Source organism: Staurois parvus, unplaced genomic scaffold, assembly GCF_062004578.1.
Source record: "Staurois parvus isolate SC_StPar_1 unplaced genomic scaffold, SC_StPar_1.0 ptg000011l, whole genome shotgun sequence".
NCBI classification, from domain to species: Eukaryota; Metazoa; Chordata; class Amphibia; order Anura; family Ranidae; genus Staurois; species Staurois parvus.
In genome coordinates, this window is record NW_028317807.1 from 31,552,674 (window position 1) to 31,572,410 (window position 19,737).

Below are 19,737 nucleotides of genomic sequence, written 5' to 3' on the forward strand. Positions count from 1 at the left end.
CCGCCAGTTACCAGACCCAGGCGGTGGAACATTTTGCCCAGCTAGGACTGTTTGGAGCGTCCTGAGGCCGCTCCTTGAGGGGGGGGTACTGTCAGGAATGGACTTGCCAGTAATGGTGGGACTCACCTGCCTTGTGGGCTGCAGTACCAGGGCTGGCCAGCAGGTGCTCTCAGCAATCAGAGACTCAACCCTGCAGTCAGCCAAACACCTGAAGCTGATTACGGAGGTGTATTTAAGGGATGGCCAGACCTGCAGTCTGTGCCTTGGTGTGTGTTTTTCCATGGGCCCCTGTATCTTGTTACCTGCATTCCTGTTCCTGGTCCTGTTCCTGCCTGGCTGACTTGTTGCCGACCCTGCTTGATCCTGGCCTCTGCTGACTTCTCCTGTTTGATCCCTGGCTTGTGACCCCGACCATTCTCTGCCTGACCCCCTGTACCTACCTGCCCGTTAGTTGCTGTACCCGGCTCGTGACCTGACTACTCTCTGCCTGATCCTCCTGTTCCTACCTGCCCGATTGTTATTGACCCGGCCTGCCTGACTACGCTTGCACTGTATGTATTGTTATCTGTGGGTGGTTTGGCTTGGTTCATTTGCACTGTGTTTATGTTTTAGTATTGCACTGCGTTTTGTATTGTTAGTATTAATAAATTATATTGTTTATAACATATCTGAAGCCTGCGTTTCCCTGTGTCAGTTCACATACCTCTGGTCATACCCGGAGCCCTGACACATTCTGACGATGGAATTTCATGGGTCAGAACTGCAACATAGCAGCCAGCTACACATTGTACAGATTATGGTTGTATGTAAGGGAATCTGATCTCAGCTATGTGCTGTGTGGGGAGCAGGAGCTCTGCTGCCTTTGGCCAGGCTGTGTGCAGTGCAGAGATAGGAGAAGTAGTTCAGCATAGTTACCAACATTTTAAAAACACTTCAATGGTCACCTTTTTTTCGCTATGCGCCCAGAAAGTCACTGTAGATGAAGAACGTATTTAAATTAGGGATGAGGCATTCATTTAAAACGGGTGGTTTTGAAAGCAGCATATCACTAAGCTAATGCTATACTTTAATCACACATATATAACAGAGATGTGGTTATGCTAGTTCAGCATAGTGGCAGGCTAGAGCAGTATAATGGCAGTGTAGTGACAGATTGGGGCAGTATAGTGGCAGGCTAGGGTAGTATAGTGGCGGTAAAGTGGCAGGTTAGAGCAGTATAGTGAAAGGTTAGGGCAGTATAGTGGCAGGCTTGGGAAGTGTTGTGGCAGATTAGAGAAGTATAGTGGTAAGCTAGGGCAGTATAGCGGCAGGTTAGGACAGTATAGTTACAGGCTGGGGTAGTATAGTGGCAGGTTAGAGCAATATAGTGGCAGGCTGGGGCAGTATAGTGGCAGGTTAGGACAGTATAGTGGCAGGTGAAGGCAGTATAGTGGGAGGCTGGGGCAGTATAGTGGCAGGCTGCAGAAGTTTAATGGCAGAATAATGGAAGCTTAGGGCAGTATAGTGGCAGGTTAGGGCAGTATGGTGGAAGGTTAGGGCAGTATGGTGGTAGGTTAGGACAGTATAGTGGCAGGTTAGAGCAATAAAATGGCAGTCTAGGGCAGTATAGTGGTAGGTCAGAGCAGTATAGTGGCAGGCTTGGGCAGTTAATGGCAGTAAAGTGAAAGGTTAGGGCAGTATAGTGGCAGGCTAATGCAGTATAGTGGCAGATTGGGGCAGTATAGTGGCAGGTTAGGGCAGTATAGTGGCAGGCTGGGGTAGTGCAGTGGAAGGCTGGCGCAGTGTGGTGACAGGTTAGGGCAGTATGGTGGCAGGCTGGGGAAGTATAGTGGGACAGGTTGAGGCAGTATAGTGGCAGGTTTGGGCAGTATAGTGGCAGGTTAGGGTGGTATGGTGGCAGGTTGGGGCAGTGTGGTGGCAGGCTGGTGCGGTGCGGTGGCAGGCTGGGGTGGTGAGGTGAAAGGCTGGGGCAGTATGGTGGCAGGTTGGGGCAGTGTGGTGGCAGGCTGGGGCAGTGTGATTGAAGGCTGGGGCAGTGTGGTGGAAGGCTGGGGCAGTGCAGTGCAAGGATGGGGCAGTGCAAGGCTGGGGCAGGGCAGTGGAAGGCTAGAGCAGTGCGGTGGAATGCTGGGGCAGTGTAGTGGAAGGCTGGGGCAGTGCAGTGCAAGGATGCGGCAGTGCAAGGCTGGGCCAGAGCAGTGGAAGCCTGGGGCAGTGTAGTGGCAAGCCGGAGCAGTGTAGTGGAATGCTGGGGCAGGTTGGGGCAGTATGGTGGAAGATTGGGGCAGTATGGTGGCAGGTTGGGGCAGTGTAGTGGCAGGTTGGGGAAGTATGGTGGCAGGCTTGGGCAGTGTAGTGGCAGTGTAGTGGCAGGTTGGGACAGTGTAGTGGCAGGTTGGGGCAGTATGGTGGCAGATTGGGGCAGTGTAGTGGCAGGCTGGGGAAGTGTAGTAGCAGGTTGGGGCAGTGTAGTAGCAGGCCGGGGCAGTGTAGTGGAATGCTTGGGCAGGTTGGGGCAGTAGTGTGGAAGATTGGGGCAGCATGATGGCAGGTTGGGGCAGTATGGTGGCAGGTTTGGGCAGTGTAGTGGCAGGTTGGGGCAGTATGGTGGCAGGTTGGGGCAGTATGGTGAAAGGATGGGGCAGTATGGTGGCAGGTTGGGGCACTATGTTGGCAGGTTGGGGCAGTATGTTGGCAGGTTGGGGCTGTATGGTGGAAGGTTGGGGCTGTATGGTGGAAGGTTGGGGCAGTATGGTGGAAGGCTGGGGCAGTATGGTGGAAGGCTGGGACAGTATGGTGGCAGGTTGGGGCAGTATAGTGGAAGGCTGGGGCTGTATGTAGTGACAGTGTGCTCAGTCAGTTACAGTACAGGTTTTGGTTGAAGACTTCCCGGGGCTTGGCTGCTGTATACACTTCTCTTCCTGCATGCAGGTGTATGTGGGAAGAGTGGAGGAGGCAGCCACACACCCCAGCCCCTCCCACCAACGTTGGCTGTCTGGGAAGACAGGGAAGATAACCGAGGGACAGCGATCTGTATTAGATGACAGGGGAGAGGTACAGGCAGCCTCCTCCACCCTGCTGATCCCCTTCCCCCTCTGACCTGATAAGAAACTGGGCAGCACATCTACTATGTATACAAAGCTGCAGGGGAGAAAATACAGCTGTCTGAGCTCTGAAGTATCGTTCAGCAGACAAGTACAGTGTCCAGGGAGGAAGAGGGCAGCAGTTAGCTTTGGGAGGGCACAACTGAAATTTGGGTGGAAGATAAATAACTGAGGCTGGAGAGCAGGAGCCTGGGAGGGGGCCCTGATGGACAGGGGCTCACCTACAGGCAGAGGATCTTGGAAGGAGGAAAACTTGGGACTTCACTAGCCCCCAGAGCAAGGACCACCTATACAGCAGGGAGGGAGCGGCCCATCAGAAGGCCTGAGAGCAGCCACCGACCCAACAGCAGCATAGGAGAAGGACTGAGTGAGTAGACCTGTACCCCCTGGGCCAGTAAGGGGAAGGAACACTCTAGTTAGCTGCTACCCGGGACTGTTTCACACTGCAGTGGCAAGCACTGGATCCCCTGCCCAGGGATTCACCCAGTACAGATGGATGAGGAGAGCATTCATTTAGGGTCTGGGGTAGTACACCAGGAGATGCTGGCTATCTCTCCAGAAGAGAATTTTTGCTGCCTAAAGAGGCTTGTACATAGTTCCAGGGAGATTGTCCTCAGTTGCCATTCCTTTTGGACATCCCATACACCTCTTACCCCATCAAGTTCAATTCCCCTAATAAAATCCAAAAAGCCAAGCTCAAATATTGGTTACTGTCTCCTGGATGCAAGTCTGTGTGGAAAATGCATGTTGCCTGGCTGTGCAGGACTATAGGGGGACCCAAATTTCTAGTGACTCCTAAGTGGTTAGTGCTACCCAGACTATCAATGAGATAAGACAGTCTGCAAGGAAAAAAGATGTAGCACCCTTCTAGTTAGGTGGATGCTAGGAAAAATTTAGTTTTTAGCTCTCTTGTGTCCGAGGAGTAGCTGCTTTTGACTGTTCTGTTTTTTTACAGGCTGCAGGTTTGACTGCTCTCCAGTTTCCAGAAGGTGCTGGAACATAGGAGTGGGAGAGTGGGACAAACCAAATAGGCAGCATAAATATTTATGGCACCGCAGCCAATCCCTGAGGAGGTGTGTCGAAATGGGGGCTGAGTTCTGCATAAATAGCTTGAGGTTTGGAACAGCTGAGTTCATGGAAGGGAGACCACTTGTTCAGGAGGGGGGCGATTACCCTTCCAGCCTAAAAGCTGTTGTACTGATCCAAGCTACTGTTGGCGGAGGTCCTGGTTGTGGCAGAGGTGGGGGGCCTTTATCTGAGAGGTTGTATAACACCCTGAACACTTCACCTAAGGATCCAACATTTTCTTCACCAGAAGGCATCCACAGGGAGCTAAATGGGCACAGCTTTTCCATAGCCTCTTGAGTGTTGTTCCGCTGAAAGATCCTGGTGACCTTATGCTATTGGGATTGCTGGGCTAAGTAGTTCTTCTCCTGAGAGGTACATTTTTTCCTGTCCCCTCAAGTTTGTTGGAGAGACTTTATGCTACTTGGGATAAGTAGTCTTTTTTTTTTGTTCCATACTGAGAGGTGCACATTGTTAGTCCTCTTATCTCCTGGGAAAACTGTCCTTTAGATTGGAAGCTAAGTAGTTCCCCTTTCCAAAGGGTTCATACCTCTGACCTCTTTTACTCTCTCATGGAAAGTTTGATCTACATTGTCAGGAAATGTGTCCCTGAAGTTGCAGCCTAGAAAAGTGTGTCCTCCTGTTTCTGCGATACTGACTTTGTATCCCATACTACCCTATCCCCTATTCAAGTTATCCAAAATATATCCACAAAAAGACACTCCCTAGACTGCTTTTTGTGTCACTGTACCTGAACTGCACTTGAAGCGTGCTGGCAGGTCGTGCACCTGTGATGAAGGACTTTGGTCTTCATTATCATCAGGACAACAATAGTTTTTGTGAACTATAACAACCAGTGGCTCTCTTGAGGGTGCACTACAAAAAGAAATCAACATAATTTTTCCATATGTTTTTATAAATTGGAAATACGTTTATTGGCATTCATCAGAGAAGCGCCAAGATTCCGTATTGACAATGGGGCTCATTACCAGTTGAATGCCTGTCACATTATGTGCCATATGTAGCTATAAATTGTCTGCTTATTTGGTAGCTTGAGTTCTGTCCACTTTATATCTAAAGTTTCTACTTATTACAGCAGTCCTTAAAGTGGCATTCTCTGCATTAAGGTAAAAAACATCCAAGATTGGCTCCCCCCAGCTTCCCCTAAATACTTACCCGACTCCATTCTCTATCCAGTTCTGTACCCAAGAGCAGCTCTGATGCTCTCTATCCTTACTGGACATGGAGGAAGCAGCGGGAGGAGGGAGCGAGGGGTGGGGATGAGCCAACTATGTGTGCTTATAGACACACACAGTCTGGCTCAGGAGCGAGCCCACATGTCCTGGGCGTATTTGCTGCGAGGCAAACAAGGCACTTGCCTAGGGTGGCACTTTACAGGGGGGCGGCACCGTGCCTCGGAAGAAGGGACATCTTTGATGTCACTACAGCAGGAATCCAGTGAGGATTGGGAGTATCATGCCTCCCCTGGACACTGCTGTCATCCGGGATCATCTCTCAGCCCTGGCTCCCCACCACCATCCACTGCAGAGAGCTCCGGGAGCTCCGACCATCAGAGCAGCCTATAGCCTGGCTGGGCGCACTGCATGCTGGGAGTTGTAGTCCTTCCCCCGCCTCCCCAAACTACAATCCCGGCAGGCTGTGCAGGGAAAGGACTACAACTCCCAGCATCCAGTGCACCCGGCCAGGCTATAGGCTGCTCTGAGGGTCGGAGCTCTCCTCAGTGGATGGCGGTGGGGAGCCAAGTCTGAGAGATGATCCCGGAGGACAGCAGTGTCCAGGGGAGACAGGGATCTCTGTCACAGAGGTGGAAGAGGGAAGGGAAATGCGGTTGCAAGGGCAATACATGCCCCCCCTCGATTTCCACCCCGCCTGGTTAGTGATCTTCATGCCTACTGGGGGGGGGGGGGAGAGCTGACAGGCTGACTGACCAGAGACTGCCAGGTGACTGACCAGAGACTGCTGATCATACTACTGACACCTTCTCGTTGATCATACCACTAACTGACACCTTCACACCGGTCATACCACTAACTGACACCTTCACTCCGCTCATACCACTAACTGACATCTTCTCTCCGCTCATACCACTAACTGACACCTTCACACAGCTCATACCACTATTGACACCTTCTCGCCGCTTATACACTAACTGACACCTTCTCGCCCCTCATACCACTAACTGACACCTTCTTGCCGCTCATACCACTAACTGACACCTTCACAGAAGATGTGGCTGACCACTAAGTTCCGTCCATCAAACGTTGGTGCACTAGAGACAGTGGGGGTGCATGGGGGGGGGCGATTTTTGTGTTGCCTAGGGCAGCACAAAACATAAATACACCACTGCACATGTCTGCCCCTATAGCAAGCACTTTCTATGGGGCCAGACACTGAAGAGGAGTAGTGGACAGCATCGGTGGGTGACTCGAGAAGAAGAGGTTAGAGGCCGTTCTCTGCAATACCACTGCACAGAGCAGGTAAGTATAACTTGTTTGCTATTTAAATAAAAAATGTTAAAGTGGTTGTAAAGGCTGAAGGTTTTTTAACTTTATGCATAAAGGTAAAAAACCTTTAGTGTGCAGCTCCCCCCTCAGCCCCCCTAATAGTAAATATAACATACCTTTGTATCTACAGTATTTACTAAGACTAGCAGCATAAGGCTTAAAAATTGTTAGAAGTATGGACTTTATAAAATGCTTCATCTGTCCCCTGCCAGCTCTGCAGTGAGAACTGAGCGATCAAATCCCTCTGATTACTCAGTTCTCCCCTTCGATCTGAGCAGAGAGCCACGACTGTCAGTCTCCAGCTCTCTGCTCTACCCCTCCAGTGCTCACTGAAGCACTGGGCTGTGAAGGAGGCAGGAGGGGCTAGCTCAGACTCAGGTCCCTTGTCCAAGTTTCTGAGTGGACCCAAACCATATGGCCAGGAGTTTTTCAGAGCCTGGATCAGCTCTGTGACGTCAGCTGACAGCGGACTTTAGCCCGCTTTCAGCTGAAAATGGGTAACGGGAGTACAGAACAAATTGCACTTCTGTGATCCATTGGAGAAGTATGGTCAAAGAAGCTTTGACTATACTTCTCCTTAATGTTGATTAAGAGTGTTTAGTTTAATTGCAATGAGAAAGGTCTCTATGATATTTGTAGCACTACCCCTGCAGGGGCCGCTGAAAATTGCTTGTCCCCATTGGTTGCCCTGACCTTGTGAACTCCCTGACACGTCTGACACCCTGGGTTCTCACATATTTTTATCAAAGCAGATATGCAGACAGAAATGCTTAACATCAACAACAATTAAGATTTGTAACCATCAATTTACTTATTTCAGTTGTCTAAGAGTTGCAACATCCAGGTATTGACCTGAAACGAAAAATAATTAACAAGTCACAAAAAGCAGCAGGTGATGTAAAACAAGACCGATGCAATAAACCAACTAATTATGATAGGCTGTAAGGTAGTTGTGACCCCAGAAACAAAAGGGGGACTTTTAGTCAATATGCTCCCTCTAGACCCTGACGTCAAAGGAAATGTGGTAAACAGTAATAAACAGGCTAAAGTAGGAGTCCTTACTTTAAATACTAAGCAATCAAGAGAGCTATATTTCCACTTACTTTGGGGAGTAGCATTCCTTTGTAAGGGAGAAAGATTCTCGAAGAGTGAGTGTTCTTTAGTCTTCAGCTAGCTCTGGTGGGGTCCAAGGATATGTGGTACCACAATAAACCAATGGATCTTAGGGTAAACAGGTATTATGTGGGCTTCAATTGTAATCCAAGTGATTGGGTGTAAAGGTGTCTTCATGCAGTGTCTTTAAGTACAGTGTGAAAGGTAGGGTGGGCCTCTGCCCGCTCACCACTTAGACTGGCACTTGCCCTACGATGTGTCCTTTATATGCTCCCAGCTGCTGGGTATTGTAGTTCAAAGCCGTACTAGCTCCATCTTGAATCAAAGAGCTCGGAATACTACTAGTCCCACAATCTGCTTCCAATAAGTGGCTACTTTCAGGAAATGACATCAATACCTACTTGCTGAATACTAGGGGGAAAGCGTTCTCCCTATGACCTTATGAGAGGTGTCCCTGGATGAATGGCATAGCCAAGCCAGCACCTGGCTACACATTTATGAAAATTATAGTATGGATAATGCTAAGAGCTGCTTTACCTGACCTACATAAATGCCAGCTGTAGCTGGTGAATCATTGATTTTACCCCCAATTTACTGCTGATTTTTAATGCTATGCTGCCATGATATATGTATATGCAGTTGCCCTATATTTGGCAATAGCCATAAAATCCTTATCTGCATTTATCAGCAAAAAGAGACTAACAAAGTCTCAATAAGCAGAGAAGGACATACCTTTTGAAGCTGCTACACCACATTCGCATGCAGCGCGTACTTAGCTATCTGCGCACATTACAGTATCAAGTTTTTAATTTCACGTGTAATGGGTTAGCAGTCTCCTGATCTTCCTCCTACTTCTGGGTTATCTGCATTCACCCGCTATACCTGCCCTAGAGAACTTTAGCATTGACAGGGGTTCTAATCCCAGTAACCACTGCATTTAAAAGTAAAAAAAAAAAAATTAGAACTTTAAAGAGACTATGCAGTGGCAAAAACAAGTAGGTGAAATGCTTGGATTTGACTGGTTTTCTGCAGTAATTTGCCATAAAAATGTGATCTGATCCAGATCTAAGTCACAACAATAGACAAACACAATGTGCTTAAGCTGATCACACATGAGCAATTCTAATTTCTCATATCCTTATTGAACACACCCATTAAACATTCATAGCGCTGGAGGAAAAAATAGGTGAACCTTTGGCGTTTAATAGCTGGACAAACCTAATTTGGCAGCAATGACTTCAAGCAAGCACATTTGGTAACTCTGGCTCAGACGTGCACAATGTTCAGGAGGAATTTTTGATCTGTCCTCTTTACAACACTTAAGCTCAGACACATTTGTAAGATGTTCGGTGTGAACGTCTCTCTTGGGGTCCTTCCACAGCATCTCTATGGGGTTACGTTCAATGAGGTTAACATTGTCCTGTTGCATCAGCCAACTTATACTAAGCGTGAGCCATCCTAACATTATCCTGAAGGATATTTTGTTAAACTTGGGAATTCATTTTCCCCTCAATGATGGCAAGTGGTCCAAGCCCTGAGGAAGTAAAGCAAGCCCAAATCATTATGTTCCCTCCACCATACTTTGCCATTGGAGTAATGTTTTGATGTCAGTAAGCTGTGCCGTTTTTGCACCATATACTGTATAGTGCTGAGTGTTCTTCCTGAAAAATTCAACTTTTGTTTCATCAGTCCACAAGACATTTTCCCAGAAGCATTGTGGTTTTCCAAGGTGTCCTTTGGCCAGTTTCAGCTGTGCAGCAATATTTTTTTGGAGAGCAGTGGCTTTCTCCATCGGGTTTTGACATGAGAAATTAGAATTGTTCATGTCTTATCAGGTTAAAGAGGAATTTCAGTTAAACTTGAAAAATATCTAAAAAAAATAACTAACATAGAAAAATGTTGGTTATGTGATTTATTTGCTACTTTTAGCAAAATGTGTATTTTTCCAAAGTAAAATGTGGGCTGGAACTGCACTTACCCTGTAATGTCATTGCAGACATTTTAACTGAGGGCAGCTGAACCCAGCGTTTTTTCCCTTCCTGGTAAATAAGGCTGCTTCTCCGCCCTCCGCAAAGGCTAAACTCATGCATGTTCAATACAGCCACAAGTGCCATGCATGTACATACGAGAGCCTGAGCTACACACACACGCAGTATGTGACACAGCCTTATGCAGGCCATAGACGGGGAGAAAAACGGTCATTCAATCGGCCAACATTACCACTATTGGTAAAAAAAGGTCGGCTGATTTTCGTCCCGTCTACGGCCGGCAATTATATAGAATATATGCAGAAGAAGAAGAAATAGAAGATGCAGAAGAAGAAATAGAATATGAAGGAGAAGAAGAAGAAATAGAATACGAATAAAAAGAAGAAATTGAATATGCAGAAGAAGAAAAAGTTGCAACATTGTATCTATTTGTATCCATTTCGGATACAGATGTTTCTATTCAGATACAAATAGATACAATGTTGCTATACTTTTAAATGTCAAATATAATATGGGACTGAAATTCTTTTTTTTTCTTCTTCATATTCTATTTCTTCTTTTTCGTCTTCTTCATATTCTATTTCTTCTTTTCATTCATATTCTATTTTTTTCCTTTTCTTCTTTTCCTTCTTCTTTCATGTCACTGCTCATGCGCATTTTTAAATATTGGAAAAAGATCGGCAAATTTGTCCATCATTGCCGTGAAAATCGGCAGAACGACAAATTTGGCCGATTATTTTCCAGCAGGACCGATAATCTAAAAGGTCAAAAATCACAAAAAAAGGCCAAACGATTACCACACTAACGATCCGAAAGTCGGACAATTTTTTTTTTTCAGACGATTTTCGGTCGTTTTTTTCATCTCATCTATTGCCCGCATTAGGCTTGCGCATTACAGATGCTGAGACCTGAATTTCTAATGTTCTCTGACTGTCTCTCTTTTAGCCATCCTCCAGCCCTCCCCCAGCCCCCCCCCCCCCCCACAGCTAATTACAATTCTATTAAAGGAGGGGGAGACATTTTAAACAAAACTAACTAGTCAAAGAGACTGAAGGTCCACTTTAAAAAATACTTTTTCTTGCCACTGTAGAACCTTACTAGGAAATTCATATTACTTTTGGATAACATGAGAAAGGATTAGAACTTTTAAGGTTTGGAGAGATTTCCACTTAATTCCTGTCCTCAATGTACAACAGGAAGTAAGAAACTATGTTACTAACAAAAAGAAATTCAAACTTTTTTCTTTTTTCCAAATGTCACCAAAACAGGTGTTCCTGTTTATCTTTTGATCCAATGACAAATGCAAACTTTTGGTTTTCCCCTAACTTTCAGCTCTGATGACCAAGGTTACCAAAACTTAAAGAGATGGAAATCACAATGGCAAGGACAAAGACTGCCAAAAAAACTTGATTTTCACCCTTCCCCAAAACACCAGGAAGAGAATAATGAGTAAATAAGCACATGTTTTACCTAAAAAAAAAACCAAACATGAAAATCTCATTACTTGCAATGAATGAATTCCTCATAATTGTCATATGACCTTTTTATTTGTCTTGTTTAAACTGTGTATCCAATAATAAGCTTTGTAGATCAGTAAACATGCCAACAAATGAGCATCTTGAATTATGTCTTTAAGCGGATAATTTAGGTGCAACCCATAAAGGATGATGCTATAATTGAGATGTAGGCACACAGGCAGGAACAATGACAGGAGAAGTCAAGTAAAGTTCAATTAGCAATAAACAAGTAATTAGACTGGTGATTAGAATAACAAGCCTGTACTGTAACAGGTTCTGCTAACCTCTCTTGCCTCAAGCCTGGTCTCCACTGCCAAAAGAACACAGGCCCACACACCTACAATCCTGCCACTAAGTACTTCTGATCTTCTGCCCACAAAATGCCTCATCACACCTACTCTGCAAGCTGCCAGAGCATTCCTATTGATCTAATGGGGAAACTGGAATACAAGATAATTGCTGGCACCAAATATACCTTCTTTCTACACTTTCTTTTCACAGTTCTTGATGAAAGGGTAAATTCCCTAGGGAACAGGTCTCTTTTCACCTTTATTTAGCATTTAAAAGATTACTAAAAATAAAGTTAAAATCAGTTGGCATTAAAAGTGATTATGCTGCATCCCCAACTGGGGGGGGGGGGTGTAACTGATCACTTTGTCCCCAGTCTTTAAAAGCTGTCACTGCCCTGACACTATAGAACAGACCTTGGATTATAATTTAGCAGCAGCTGACTGGTCCTTCTCAAAGTGTTTGTCACCCTAACTTTTCATATTCCTGATATGTCTGTTGTAACGTACTTGTGTTAAAAAGTATGCTGTCCTCTTTGCACTGCCTTTTTTGTGTGAAATCCCTGGTGATTCTGCCAATCCTCCTATTTCAACCTGACCACACTAGGCACAAGAGGACATCCAGCCCAGCAGCATATTCATCCCTCAGTTTTCTGGCTGTGCTGGGAAAACAGCCTGCCCCATATGGAAAAAAAATATATATTTGAAATATATTTTAAAAATATTCATATATATGTATACATATATATATATATTGTGGGACCTCGCAGAAAAACGATAGAGCTTTTTTTTTTTAAAGCACACAGCAACTCGCTTCTTTTTTTTAAAGGCCTTTTAGCCCAATTTTATTTAAATGAAAGTTCAATAACATGCTTCCCACGCAGTGGTATCCACCACTAAACAAATGCAACAAATATTCAGCCTCCAGGCTTGTACACAGATTTACGTCTGTCTTCTGCAGACTCTTTCCAAAAATGGCTGTTTCGCACACAGCTAGCCACTAGCACACAGCTACTCTGGCTTCCACCTCTCCTAGGTGAAGCCCACCTGACTCCAAGGCAGTGACTCCTGTCTGCCGAGGCGGAGCCAAGAATCATGGTTTGGGCCTCTACAAAAAGGCCTGCACACACCTGCGCAATCAGTGTGCTGGCTGCTCTCAAAACATGGACCCAGGATTGGAGATTTCATCCCTCCCAAATCTCTTTTAAATCTCCAGGCCACAGGTCCCAAAACAGGGTTTACAAGCGAAAGAGGAAACTGATAAACCGGTTTCCTCTGCATTAAGAGAACTGCCTGGAGCCCCTCAACCTGTATAGTTGAGAATCCTGGGTTATAACAGTGAATTTCACTGTGGCAGGATACCGCACTGCCACTATATATGTATATATATATATATATATATATATATATATATATATATACTACATGTTGAAATGCATTTTTATTACAAAATATATGAAAAATATATTGCAAATATACTGTATGTCTTTAAATTAACAAATCTACATTTTTGGAATGCATTTGCAAATATATGTAAAAGTATATGTTAACATTTTTAGAATGCATTTACAAATATATGTAAAAATATATGTTAAAATTACTTTTTTATATGTTAAAAAAAATCTGAAGAATATATTTAAAAATAATATATTTTTAAAAGTATCTATATATTTTTAAATATATTCTTCAGATTTTTTTTAACATATAAAAAAAGTAATTTTAACATATATTTTTACATCTATTTGTAAATGCATTCCAAAAATGTAGATTTGTATTTTGAAAGACATACACTATATTTGAAATATATTTTAAAAAATATTTTATGTATATTTTGTAATTAAAACGCATTTCAAAATGCAGTATATATATATATATACAGTATATGTTTATTGAAATTTATTGTGAAATATATTTAATAAGGCCAAAATTTCAAATATAGCATTTCAAATATATGGCAATATATTTGGGAAGAATATTTTTAAAATATATTTCAAATATATTTTTCTTCCATGTGGGGCCTGTCCTCCAATGGTAAGACTTCTGCTGACACCCCCCCTCCCCCTGCACAGCAAATCCACTGGAAAAATCAGTATACTGCTGCTCTTTGCCTCTTGCTGACACCCACCATCCCCCCTGCAATCTCCTCCCTCATTTCTCCCAGACCCTTATGCAGCTGAGAACAGAGGTCATGGGATCACTATATATATACACTTTGCCTTTCATTTCTATTTTAAACTGAATGGTTTGTTTTACAAGGTGAAGGTTCACATACACTTTAAGCTTTAAAAAAAACCTTAGAAGCCCTTACACTGCAAATTACTTTTTATTGGTTCCTGTATAGCATCTTGGCAGAAAAGGATGATCTGTTCCCCCAAACAAGTCAAGTATAATCCTGAAAGCAGAGCAGGCGCTTGATGTTCTTGGTAAAAAGGTCTCTTCACAGTGCAATGGGCCACTTGTAGGTAAGTGCAGCTTATTTTCTCCACTGCGTGTGGCACTCATCCACAGCAGCAGTGCTGATGGGGGAGGAAGTCGAGGGGAACCTAATTCCTCTATGGTTTCCTTGGTCATTTGGCCTTCTGATTGGCGCCCCATGTAACTTTGATAGCCATCTTGGTTCAGACAGAGTCTATTTAATTCCCTGACCCCTGGTTTGGATGCATTTCTGCATGTGGTAGTGTAGGGACAGGATGCCCATCTTTCAGAGACAGTGATTAGCATTAGAGAAAGGTTCCCAGTGGAGTAGGGAAAGTGCAGGAACACACCATCCTTCCTGGAAGCCTCCCCATTTGGGTACATATTCCACCCCTCCAGACACTGTTGGCACCTCCTAGACTTTATTCTTTTGTCTCCTCGCTGTTACATCTCATGAGTGTGCCTGGTCAGGTTGCCTTCCGCTGGGTTTGTTGGGTATTGCTGGACTTTTGTTACAATATATTCCTGTTAATGCATTTGGACTCCGTGTATTTTCTGACATCCGCACCACACTGCACCTACCTACACTAATGAGTTGGAAGAGGCAGGTTGGGTGGGCCAATGATTACCGAAGCAGATTGTTGGATGCATAGCTGAGCAGCAAGGATTTTGTGTTACCTGGGTGCTCTACAGCAAAGCTGGGGAGCAGGTACCCAAAAGTGCCATTTCTTTGTGGTAAATGTCAACTTATAGTTTTTTGGAGGGAGGGCACAGTTTTTTTTAAGATTTCCATAGCGTATGAGACAGACATGTAGCCATAATTTGGTTATCTGCAGGCAACAGAAAAAGCTGCATTAGGCAACTGTCAGGTTGCCTGGCTATATGCAAGTCACCTATAGACCAGTACCTAGAACAGAAGGGATATAGGGGGCAGCACCAAACTCTGCTCTGATATGTATCATCTTCAAGTAGGGCTTGGTATGTTCTGTTTATATGTAAATTTTATTCTGCAGGATCCCCCATTTCTGTAAAGGAGGCAGTGGAGGTTGCGCTGTGAAAAAGGTACAGCTGATGTACCACAAATATGATGCACAGTAAAGGGGAACCTATCAAGGAGAGGCACAGATAGGGTGGTCCTCATCCAAATATTAGGCTGCTGTCTATTTGTAGCTATACCACTGGTACACATTTAATCATATGTTAACTTTATCAAATACTTGGCCTGATTCATTCACTAATTAGAAACCAGTCGGAACACTAATCCTGCCAATTTGCACAGGTTCCCAGGAAAATGTCCTGGTTAACATGTTTGCTGTATGTATATATGTTGCTATCCCATGAGAGATTATTGTCCAAAATGTTAAGCAGAAACTCCTGATAACTGGTAGCTGGTCTCCTGTTACAATTTGAAACTTTTAAAGCTGTGAACAGCATAGGTAGAGTGCTTTCACATGGACGCTCCGTATGTCCATTTTTCATCTGTCCATTTACGGATGAAAAACGGACCCCCATGTATTTCTATGGACTTGTGGGTGTAAATGGATGAACATCTTTTTACTTCCATTAATGTCCGCATCCGTTAACATCTGTTTTTTTACCGGAAGTAAACCCTATTTTCTTCCGCAAAAAGAAATGGAATGGACGAAAAACGGATGTCAACGGATTGTATGCAGTCCAGCAGGTCAGGAAAGGGGGGGGGGGGAGACGAGTGAGCGCACCTCCCTCCTGAACCATACCAGGCCACATGCCCTCAACATGGGGGGGTGGTCCCCCCCAAAGCACCTTGTCCCCATGTTGACGGGGACAAGGGCCTCTTCCCCACAACCCTGGGCTGTGGTTGTGGGGGTCTGCGGGCAGGGGAATCTTGAAGCCACCTTTAGCAAGGAGACCCCCCAGATCCGCCCCCCCATGTGAATGAGTATGGGGTACATGGTACCGCTACTCAGTCACAAAAAAAAAACTGTAGTGTGAAAAAAGACAGGAGACAGTCTTTGACAAGTCGTTTATTAAAAGAATGAAAATAAAATAGCTCATCTTTTGACAAAGGAGCGATTGTGGGCTCCGAAACATGTTACCACTCATCATGCTTTGACGTCAATACGTCCAGACAATACTTCTGATTCAGGTCCTAGCGCTGGCTTGCATTCCAGTGTGGCTATATTTGCTGCTGGAGGAAGATATAGCCTATCATATGGAATTAATCTGCAGTGTATTTTAACCCTTCCCTTTACTTGTTTTTAATTAAATTGATACACTTTAATGGAGGTGCCTTCTGTTTGTTTATTGTTTTAGTGCACAGAGACATCCAATACCCTGTTAGAAGAGCTGCAGCCATTATAGAAGTGGATTAACACACCTGGAGCTACCATACAGAGACAACAGCTTCTTGCTTTGGACCTAAACACTCTTTCAAAATTTGCGCTATAGAGTTTTTTATGTTTTTGTACTTTGGGGGAGAAGGGTAACAATCATTTATGCTGAGATGAGATGTTTGTGCAGGAAGGGGAATGGGGGCTATTTGTGCTGGGAAAGGTAATGGGGATGATTGGGGGGGGGGGGGATTTGTGCCAGGAGAAGGAATGGGGGATTCATAGGAGGGAGGTTTGGGTACGGCGGGATAATTTTATGCTGGGAAGGGTAATTTGGAGGGGTTTTAGCTAGAGGAAGGATTTGGGGAAATTTGTGCTAGGTGGGGGGGATTGAGGGAAGTGGATTGGTGCTGGGAGGGGGATTTTCTACTAGGAAGGGGGATTGGGTGGGATTTGTGCTAGGAGAGGGGATTGGAGGGATTTGTTTTAGGAGGGAAGATGGGGGGTGGATTTGTACTAGGAGGGTGGATTTGTGCTAGGAGAGGGAATGGGGGGTGCTGGGGGGGAACTTGTGCTAGGAGAGGAGATGTGGGGGATTTGTGCTAAAAAATAGGGATTGAGGGAGGATTTGTGTTAAGAGGGGGAATGGGGGGGGGGGTGCTAGGAGGGGGATTGGAAGGGGATGTGCTAAGGAGGGAGGATTTTTGCTAGGAGGGGGGATTTGGGTGGGGAGGAAGGATTTGTGCTGGAGATGGTAATTTGGAGCCGGTTGTGCTAGGAGGAGGGATTTGGGGGATTTGTGTTAGGAGGCAGGTTTGGGGAGATTTTTGCTAGAAGGGGGATTTGAAGGAGAGGATATGTGCTAGGGTAGAAAATTTGAGGAGTAAGAGGATGTCTGCTAGGAAGGTTGAAGTAGAACTACAGGTAAAGTTTGTTTTTTTTATTTTTTTGGGGGGCGGAGTTTATTTCACCTAGTAATCCTGCCACTAATAAAAATAAAGCAGTCTCTTTTGGACAGAAGCACTGACAGTCTTCAGTGAGAGTAGTGTTAGACTGGCAGATTTAGATGGACTTGACTAACAAATTGAAGTTGCAATCCAGCTAACACTTTAAAAACTGTTACAGCAACATTTTTTGGGGGGATAAAGGTTTTATATAAATGAATAAAAGCTAACCAATGTAAGCACCCCTGTCAGTAATGGATTTCTTCAACCCTTCAACTGCCATCTTTGCTGGATACCCTGATCTGTTAAAGCAAGTTGAGAAATAATAGGCTTACCGGCTGGATCAGCAGGTGAAAATAAAGGAAAAAAACTAAAAAAAAAAGAAAACAAATGCAGCCTCCACATCACAAATTTTGTGAACTGCAATTTAGTACATCTTTGTTTTGGGGTTTAATACCACTTTAATTACATTCTGGCCTGCCCTGACAGATTGATGTGGAAGAAGCATCCAGGACTTTAATTTAATTGCCAGGGGCCGCAACACTGAGGATTTTGCTGCCAGCTCCCAACTGGTGGACTGATGGTGCCGGAAGAACTTTTATTTAAGGGCTGGCAGCCAAGGCCTGTGGGAATACTGTGCATGCGCCCAAAAGGTAATTAAAAAGTCATCTCTCTGCCCCTGGGTACTCTGCTAAGTTAATGGGGCTCAAGCCTGGTACAGGAGGGCCAGCTGTAGCCCCCCATTGGCAGCCCAGTGTGTATGCATAGGGTTGAATTACAGTGACTGGAGAAAACAAAGGTGTATGCATTGCCCATGACAACCAACTACTGTACATTAAAGTATGTTAGATAGGTTGGGTACAGTGGGTATTCCATCCTCTGTCTGTCACTGTTGCTTAAATCTCATAGGGCAGTACAACCTAAATCAACAAGAGAACAACTGTCTTAGCACTAATCCTATAGCAGAAGCCTTGACTAGAGGTGCTAGAGAATGGCCATTAACTCTAGGTCTCTGTAAGAGCATATCCAGTCCATACAGTAGCCCCTGGTGCTTGCTTTACTCTAGCAGAAGGCATACCTGAGAGTCCCAAGATCAGGTCTTACTGACAATATCCTAGGAGCTGTCTGCCACCTACCTTCCACACAACACTTTTCAGTAAGGGAGATACATGATCCTTCTCCAGACCAAGATTCCAGAAGGATGTCCTCCAGCAAAAGTCCATTATCAGTCACAGTCCAGGTACCTGCTGAGTTCCAAACAGCAATTCTAGTCACACTCTAGCTGCCTCTCTTGGGCAGCAGCCCAAGGAGAACTAAAACCCTGCCTGAATAGGAAAGAGAACACTCTGGAAGGGCCTACCAAATATTTATCACCTTCCTCGGCCACCTTCTGGGTGGTCCCTCCCCGGGATTGGCTGTGGTCTGATAAATATTCAGACCTGACTAATTGACTCTCCCATTTTCTGAACGCTCCCACCAGAAGTAAGCAGGAGCAATCAATCACCCAGCCTGGAAAACCCTGACCAGACCTAGAAAACAGATCACCACTCCACCGAGTACAGTGAAGCCAAAATAAACAAATACATTTAGTCTAACTTTTGTGCAGAGCACTACATCTGGGTACAACTAATTGTGCATATTTAATACAAAGATACCCCCATTATTAGAGACTGGATCCCTGCAGCTCATATATCCAGTACGTTTAAAACATAAGCAAAAATCAGATGGTGATGTAAAATAAATCATACTTTATTTCCAACATATAACACAATAGAAGGTGTGTCCCGTAATGTGACATTTTTTTATTTTTTTATTTGCAAGTTAGCTTTTTATTGAGATTTTCAAGTTAACGAAGCATATATGTGATAACATTGTAAATGTACATAACAACATGTAACATGGTGTAGCATACAATTCCTTAAACGTAACAATAATTCTTAAATTATACCAAGGAGAGCAAATTCCAGTGAATGTGAACGTTTTTATTGTTTAGCGGTTCAGTCCAGGACCAATAATCAAATCCTGAATTATAGTCAGAAATAATGAGAAGAGAGTAGTGAAACCATTGTGTGGTTCATACAGAGGACTGGAAGGAAATCCAAGGTTCCCACTGCACGTAAAATGTAGTAGATTTACCATCTTTATGTGCCCTTAGTTGCTGAAAGCTTTATACCTCCTTAATTTGTCTAATAACCTCACTGATACCTGGACTTAAATTGGACTTCCATTTCTAAAGCATCACCAATCTAGCTGCATAAAGAATTTGCACAGTAATGGGTCTGAAGGTTGGTGGAAATTGATCAAGATTAATACTCAGAATTACTTGCTCAATATTTAATTCAGTGAATGCAGATATTAAACAGAATATAGCCTTCCCAAAATTACAAATATGAGGGCAAACTTACCTGGCCACGGTTTCTCCAACATTTATTGGACCCAGCTGATGTGAATTTTGCTGTTACGTATGGTA

At 44.3% G+C, this 19,737-nt stretch overlaps 1 long non-coding RNA gene across 2 annotated transcripts in view; it reads left to right on the top strand.

The window, feature by feature from the left end:
- Window positions 1–19,737, top strand: part of LOC149474155 (uncharacterized) — a 91,398-nt gene that overhangs the window by 44,782 nt on the left and 26,879 nt on the right. The window lies entirely within an intron of this gene.